Genomic DNA, 8562 nt, shown 5'->3' with positions numbered 1-8562 from the left:
TGTGTCTGACTTAAACTGGACTGGGTCCAGTTTGAGGCCTCAGGGGAATAAAATTTTGTTTTAAGGCTGAACAACCAGGTTAACCTTACCAAAGATAACCTTGAATTACAATGGCCACAGTAGAGGATAAGCTTACCCATTTATGAGGTACCGCAGAAGAACGGGGTCTCAGCCAAGCACTCACAATAAAGGGTAGGGGGGAAATTATTTTTCCTCCTCCACAGGTTCTAGTGACCATGGTGGGACCTGCTGGGACACCCCCCTTCCTCCAGAGCCTGCAGACGGGATCCCCCACCCTTCTAATTTGGAATCACTAAGAACAAAAGACTTCCCTTGAACTCCAAGGAAGGGACCATACCAGGTTCTCCTCACTATCCAAATGACAGCCAAACTTTGGAGACTTGACCCTCAGGTTCACCTCCTCCAATTTAAAAGGTCTCCTTCAGACTCTTGGAACTGAAGACCAGCTGGAGATCTAAAATTAAAATTGACTTATAAGTTTTTCTCCAGAAGCAGATGGCATCTTGAGGGGGACAGCTCTTCCAAAATCATAAATCAATATCTTCATCTCTAATATGAAATCTTTATTCCTTTTGCTACTTGCTTTTTCTGTTAATGCATGGGAAGACACTGTTCCTTAACAACACAACAAAAGTCTCTAGACTGTCTTCCTAAGGTGCTTTTAGATAATAGAATTGCTTTAGAGTACTTACTGGCTGAAAAGGAGAAGTCTGTGCCATAGCAAATACCTCCTCTGTACCTGGATCAACACCTCTGGTATTGTAACAAATATGAGAAATTAACAAACAAGACACTTGGCTAAAACCTGGAGGTTGATATCCTCCCAGTAAATACATTATTTGATTTATTTGATACCAACTGGTTTGGTTCATGAGGGCCCTGGCTAAGCAATATACTTCAGTATCTTGGTATTATCCTCCTAATAGTTATCACTGTAATCTCCCTCCTGAACTGTGTTCTCTCAAAAGTCTGTTTGATGCCATCAGCAGTACCTCAGATGGTCTCAATGGGTTTAGAGAAACAGAAACAAGGTGAACAACACAATGAACAGCAAAAACCATTCTTCTATGAATCTGACATCATAACCTATGAGTTTTACAGTGAGACAAGAGCAACTTTACTGTGATGATGAATAAAAGTGGTACTAATACCAATGTTTTTGGTCAATATCTCATGTATTAGAGGATGACTCAAAGTGGGAATTTTTTTTTAATGGAGATTTTTTCTTTATTGAGAAACAAGACTTGGGTACATCAAATAAAACCAATTTCTGGGGAGAAAAAATCAAAACTCACAACAGAAAAAGAAAAAGTTAATAACACTGTCTGGGCCATATTATTTTAATTGAAAATTTCTAGGCATTTCATAATTGACCTTTTGATACAAAATAACCTATTAAATTTTCAATCTGTGGTTCTTGGTGCTGAGGTCCATAGGACAAGCTAGGACGTCTTCAAACCTTGAGCTGAATTCCATGAGGGTTTATTTGGCTTTTCAATCGGTCTGTCCTTGTCTAAGAGGTAGCAGCAGCGACAGCACCCACCTTCTGGGCAGCTTCTTTCTTGGCATGATGAGCCTGTAGGACCACCACAGCTTCATCCACCTTGGAGTGGAGAGACTTGGGGGACTCCAGCATGTGCAGCAGCTCCAAGATGTCAATCTCCAGCAGCACCCCCGTAATCTTCCCAGCCAGGTTTGAGTGCATCGTCTGGATGAGCGGGAACAAATGTTTACCCAGCATCTGCTTCTGTTCCTGGGGGGTGCTGTGGCCAGCATGGCGGCGGTCAGCGGCTCCTGCCCCTGCACGTGAACCACCGGCTGGGGTGCCTGCAGGGGCTGGATGGCAGGGTGAGGGCTGCGGACACTGGAGGCGTATTTGTAAGGTGCAACAGCCTGAGGAGCAGTGGCAGCAATAGCAGCATGAGGCGCTAGGTTCTGCCCAGCTGTGGGAACACCTTCAGACTGGCAGCTGTCAGTTGGCCCTTGCTGGGAGGCACCAGCCCCACCAAAGTCCATAGCCAAGCGGTCCGGGCACTCAGACCCGACTCTCTGAGCGGTAGCAGGGAGGCCGCGAGAGGCCAGAGCGTTACCAGTTGGAGCCAGATGGCGAAGAGCTGGACAAGGCCCAAACTGGCGTATAGCACTTGGCATTCCTTGGAAGCCTTGAGGTCTCCCACCTTGCTGCCAGTGTGGATTAGGCCTCATCTGTGCTAACTGGTTAGGTGTATAATATGGAGGTCTTCCCTGAGCCTGTGGAACTGCTGGCACAAAGTAGCCCCCAGCTGCAGGCTGGAACTGATTTAAGATGGCATTTGTGGGGAGTACTCTCATCCCGGCCACCCGCTGCATATATTGGTTGGTCAGGTGAGCCTTTCTCTCTTCCTTTCTCTGGGCCAGGGCGACATACAGTGGCTTGGAGCCCACGATGCGTCCGTTCATCTCCGTGACTGCTTTGGTTGCCTCTTCAGGGGATGAGAAGCAGACAAAGCCAAACCCTTTGCTTCCCCCATCCTCCAGCATCATCTTGGCACTGGTGATTGATCCAAAAGGAGAAAACTCTTTCCTTAACTTCTCATCATCAATGGTGTCATCCAAGTTCTTAATGTAGAGATTCACCCCCTGATAGCGACTAATTCTCTCCTGTTTCAGCTGTTCAAATTTTTGCTTTAACACGGCCTGCCATTCCACTTTCTTCTATGCACAGCCTACGAAAATGACTTTCACACTGATTTCTTTTCCATTCATCTCTTCCATGGCCTTATTGGCATTCTCGTGTTTTTCGTAACTCACAAAGCCAAAGTCTTTGGATTTCCCACTGGTATCTCTCATCACCTTGACACTTAAGAGTCTTACCAAACTGGCTGAATAGCTCTTTCAGACTCTCATCATCCACCTCTTCCCCAAAGTTTTTAAAATAAACATTGGTCAATTCCTTGGCTTTGGCTCCAAGCTCAGCTTTCCACTCTTTTTGAGACTTGAATCTGCCCACAAACACTTTGCAGTCATTGAGGAGCATGCCGTTCACCTTCTCGATGGCCTTGTTGGCAGCCTCCTGGGTCTCAAAGTGGACAAAGGCATAACCCTTAGTGCCGTTCTCATCTCACACCACCTTGCAGGACAGAATGTTTCCAAAAGCACAAAAAGTATCATAAAGTGCCTTGTTATCTATAGATTTGTCCAGGTTCTTGATGAAGACATTTCCCACGCCAGATTTTCTCAAAGAAGGATCCCTCTGAGACCACATGATACGGATTGGCTTTAACTTAATTATATCAAAGTTCATGGTATCCAAGGCCCGCTCAGCGTCAGCCGGCTGCTGGAAGTTGACATAGGCATAACCCTGGGAGCGGCAGGTGATCATATCGCGGCAGACCCGGATGGACAGCACAGGCCCCACAGGACTGAACTTTCCGTACAGGATGGCCTCGGTGACGTCCGAGCGCAGGGCACCCACGTGCAGGAGGCCATGGGGTAGCTGTTGGCCGCAGCATTCATCTCCCCAGCCCCCAGCACCCTGAGCCCCACCAGGAGGACTTCTTAGAGGGACCACACAGGACAAAGGGGGCTCCGCTCCAAGCCGTGGCCTGTGCCATGGCTCACAGGTGGCAGTGAAGCTCAGAGAAGCTGGAGTCGGCTCCGAGGGCGGGAGAGGAGTTCAGGGACGGCTCGGACAAGACTGAGACTGCCAAACCGCAGACAAACGGCTCTCAAAAACAATATGGCCCTGCCTGGGAGTTTGTAATTTTCAGCTGTCCTGGTCTTGAAGCTCCCAATTTCAAAAAATGAAGAAAATTAAAACGAGGACTGTCCTCCAAATTACAAAAATTCTTCCAGAGGAAACCTAGTGGTGCCCACGGCGGCCTCTGGAACATGCGTTTCTCTATAAATATGGGCCTCGGGCTCCCGGCGGTTTAAGATTACAGCAGCCCGGGATGAGGGAAACCAACTATTTGTCGGTGCCGACTCAGCAAGCCCCGGGCACCAGAGCTCACAGCCGCCTCCCACGCCAGGCCGGCGAAGGGCAGCTTGGACACGTGAAGCGCAGAGGCCGGTGCACGGTGGGGAAGGCGGCAGGCAGGCGCCGGTCTGCCACGCGGCACGGCCGGCGCGGACGGAGGCACGTGGAAGCGGACACGCGAGCGGCTCACCACCCGACCGATGGACGGGGACCGACGGACGCCCAGGTGCGGCGGCGGCGTCGTCGTCGGGCAGGCCGGAAGCAAGCAAAAGTGACTTCCCTGCGGGTTCTCCGAGTAGGATTCGCTTTTTTCTTTTCTTTTTTTTCTTTCTTTTCTTTCTTTTTTTTTTAAGATATTAAAGCATTTTCGGTTTATCTTTTTTCTCTTTTTTTTCTTCAGGCTGCTAGGCCCGAAAGCAGCCGAGGCTGCGGCGACCCGGGGCGGAGAGATCAAAGAGGGAATTATTAAATTAATTAAACAAGGAGATCATTAGATTGATGTGGCTCTAATGTGACAGCCTATGTAAACAAACAAAAATCAATTAATGCCTCAGGGTTATAAAATCAAAACCTAAGGACAACCAGTCAGAAACAGCCTGCTAGACTCCAGACTATAGCCAATCAATTTCCTTACTTTGCTTTCACCTTTTCTCTATAAAAGCCTCTCCGCAACCTCCTGTTGTGAAGCACTCCTAGCCACTTCTGATTTGGCACTGCCCAATTCAAATCAATTTTTGCTCCAATTCTTAATTTTTTTAATATGCCTCAGTTTATCTTTTAACATATATTATACATCTAATATTAATTTTAATATTAACTCACTAAAGCACAACAGGTGCTTAAGAATTAGAAACAGTATAAGCCATCTTACCTTTATCTTAATTCTTATTGTTTTTCCATTATTATGTATTATTTAATTATTGGGAAAAAACAATAGCCCATTCCTAACCATAGAAACAAAAGGATGCCAATGAATGGATTTATGATTATACAGACTATGAAGGTCTTAACTTTGATTCAGACTTATAACTCAATGAGAATTTTATTTCCTAGAAATTGATAGTCATGTAATAATCCTCATAGAACTGCCAATCTAAACATTAGCCTCATCAGAAAGTATGGTCCATCCATGAGCTATTCCTTCTTTAGGTTTTAAAACAGTTGCTTTTCCAGGACAAGTAAAGTGAGAAGCATTAACATCTACTAGAAGCAGTCTTTATTAAAAACAAAAAAATTTTATGGACCTGAAATTTTGTGGTTAAAACCATAACTTCATAGACATTGTGCTTGAGACAGTACGTTTAGAATACTTTGAAAGTTGATCCACATCAATAATGTAAACTCCTATCAGTAGCCTTAATCCTGTTTATTATTAGAATACTTCTTACAATTTTAGAGTTTACAGTTGTCCTAATTTAATCACGTCTTCACCCCTCTAGGAAGCTTATAATTACAGAAAATACCTAATGACTTGCTACACATATGCTTACTGTGTAATAAAGTTAAGTTCCTGTCCACTAAAGGGGGCCTTATCTGCACTGTTAAAGATTCCATTTTAAATCATTAACTCTATTAATACTCAGACTATTAAACAATGCACTAATAGTATGTTATTAATGAAGGGATAGTGTCTAAGAAGATACTTTCCAAGATCCCCATACATCAGTTGTACAAAAAGAACTTTAATATGAAATAACTCTTTCATGTATTAGAAATATTTTATTGCAGGATATTTTTGAGCTTTCAATCACTCAAGTGCAGCCCTTCTGCCAAAATTTGACAGAGGCTAATCATTAGCATGAATTAAACTATTAAACTGCTAAATTCATTAGAAGTATCATTTCTTAACATTTTTCCCTTTCCAGCTGCTGTAGTATCTATCACCAGAGTCCCCACAGTCTAAAGGAAATACACAGAAAACAAATATTACAAACACTATTTATCATCATAGATGTTTATATTTGACCTATTATGAAACATCATACACTAATTATGATGGCATCTATGACTCAGTATTAGTTCTGAAAAATGGATTTCACAGAAATGGAAAAACATTCCCCAATTATATGTTTTATATGGCAAATGAATTTTTACTTTACATCTGTTCACTTCAGTTTTGAAACTGACCCTAAAGCTGACCCTTTTAATTATTATCTATTTCTTTATATAACAGTGTACTGATACTGATCCTATTTTTGTTGTACTAATTAGTACAACCAACTCAGGACTATTTAACAATATTAGCATCTATATTAGTTATTTCACATTCTGGTTACCACAATTACTACCAATATACAGAAAAATCAAATCCATATGAATTTGTATTTGAAAATCTAGAACGGTCCCTCTTACAATTTACAACAAAATGTTTCCTAGTCTCAATCAAATTTTTACTGTTTGACCCCATATTTTATTTCTACTAACACTACCTTGGACTTTTTAGGATATCAACCTATAGATGAAGTAAATAAATAAATGGTAAATAAATAAATAGATAAATAAATAAATGCTATTCTTATACTATGAGTCACAGACTCAACCTACAAATTACTTCAAAAAAGATTTATAAGAGCAAAATTATGTAGTTTAACAATAAAACAAATACTTTTGACACAGATTTTTGGTTATAACAATTACCTAATAACTCTATCAATATAAACTTCTCACTAGCATTTATAATAGTTCTTCTAAGTCTTTTAATTTATCCCATATAACTTTGCTACAATGTTTAATGGGCATAATATTATGTTTGTTTATTATAGTGCTTTTTGAAAAGTAAATGTTAACCTAACATCAAGCACTACATCTTATATATTTGCACCCCAGAAAGCTGCTATAGGCTTAACACTTCTTGTAAGAGTAGTTGGTATATGTAGTTTTTTACATCAAAATTCTCAACCCATTTCAACTTCAAAAATTGCTTTCCTACCTTAAGTATGATGCCTCAAAACAAAATCTGAATTAACTATCTCCTAAAGCCTCATTATTTAATAAATTTATTGCATAAATAAATAAGTTTAATATCTTATTGAACTATTTTTCAACTCACTATCCACACCCTTACCAGTAGGTATAAGCTAGTTACCACTGTTAATATTAATTGCTAGCCAATTTCACCTAATCAAAAGTAACTGAAATCCCAAAATAATGCTATATTTCAATATTTAGTTTAGTTCAAATAATTTTAATCAAACATTTACTAACACAAATATTATCCTGTTCTACATATTATTTGAAGCAATAGTAATTCCAACACTTATTACTGTCATTTAATTGAGAAATAAGACCAAACAAATAAACACAGAATTCCACTTTTCATTCTCTATATAATAGGATTCTTTTCACTTTTAGTAGCACTGATTTACATCCAACACCATAGACTCACTAAATTTACTTGTAATATAATGCTGTACTCCCAACTAATCCCCAAAGGTGATCTAATAAATTACTATGACTAGCATGCATAATGACATTTATATTAAAAAATACCCTTATAGAAATTATATTTTTGACTACCAAAAGTACATATCAAAGCATAAATTACCACAATTACAGAATGAGAGTACAGAGACAGGGCCTGTATAATTTTTTAATAACACTCTGCCTTACTATGCCTGAGAAAATGTCTTCCACTAAGAGAGGTATAATAAATTATTTAAATATTGATTAATTAAATTAAAATGTGTTAATTAGCTTATTTTATCCAATTGCTTTTGGAAAACATTTCTTTTGAATTCCTATCTTTCTAGGCTTTAATAAATCACTAAAATTAGAAGATATACATACTAGCCACCCCTCATCTCAACAATATTCCAATTGATTATGCTCCCTGTACCCACTTACAAAGAAAATTCTCAATGATATTACTATAGAAGGATCAAATTTCCCATACCATTCTTCAGTCTATGGATACGAAAATCTGAACAGGTGGTTATCACTAAAATCAGCAATTTAAATTATTAAATAAAACTATTTTCTTATTATTTTAGCCCCAGCTTCTGCTCAGTTTAAATGCAGTAGGATTCTGATCTCAGCTGTGGGAACACAGGTGTCAGTGAGTGTCATGGATTCATGTTTTAAATAAATAGCTTGATTTCTATAGCCCGAGTGTCCCTAGTATCCTCAGACATGCCTGCACATATCTGAACAGCAAAAAGAAAAAGAATCCCTCTTGTTCCAGCTCGGCTCTTTCCTTTAATGATTTTCCAGGTGTACCTAATCAAGTAATCATCATGAGGGCAAAAATCTCTAGTGAATTCATTAGCTCTAAATAGGAAAGAATGTTTTCCTAATAACAATGATCCTAATCCTGTTCTAAGCAAAATGTTCATAATTATGAATTAGGGATAAAAGTGAAGAAAAAGCGAGTATACTATAATGCAAATACTTAATTCGAATGTCACAGAGGATTTGCATTGCTAAAGATAATGGACATTCCACATGCAAAATGGTAAGGTGTTTTTCATAAGAACTGTTATTATGGTTTCTCATCTAATAATATAATACTGGTACTTACTCATCTTTTAAATAACAAAGAAACCTAATTGAGGGCTGTAAAGTAAATAACTAGCTGACAGTCACTT

General features: G+C 39.9%; 1 pseudogene across 1 annotated transcript; it reads right to left on the bottom strand.

Moving 5' to 3' along the window:
* Nucleotides 1-1534: 1534 nt before the first annotated feature.
* On the bottom strand, nucleotides 1535-3516 carry LOC308618914 (polyadenylate-binding protein 4-like; annotated as a pseudogene). Its single transcript has one exon. The product of its transcript is annotated as a polyadenylate-binding protein 4-like (transcript).
* Nucleotides 3517-8562: the final 5046 nt, after the last annotated feature.

This window comes from Mesoplodon bidens (genome assembly GCF_964165515.1).
Source record: "Mesoplodon bidens genome assembly, chromosome: 6".
NCBI classification, from domain to species: Eukaryota; Metazoa; Chordata; class Mammalia; order Artiodactyla; family Ziphiidae; genus Mesoplodon; species Mesoplodon bidens.
This window is presented reverse-complemented; position numbering and strand designations above follow the sequence as displayed.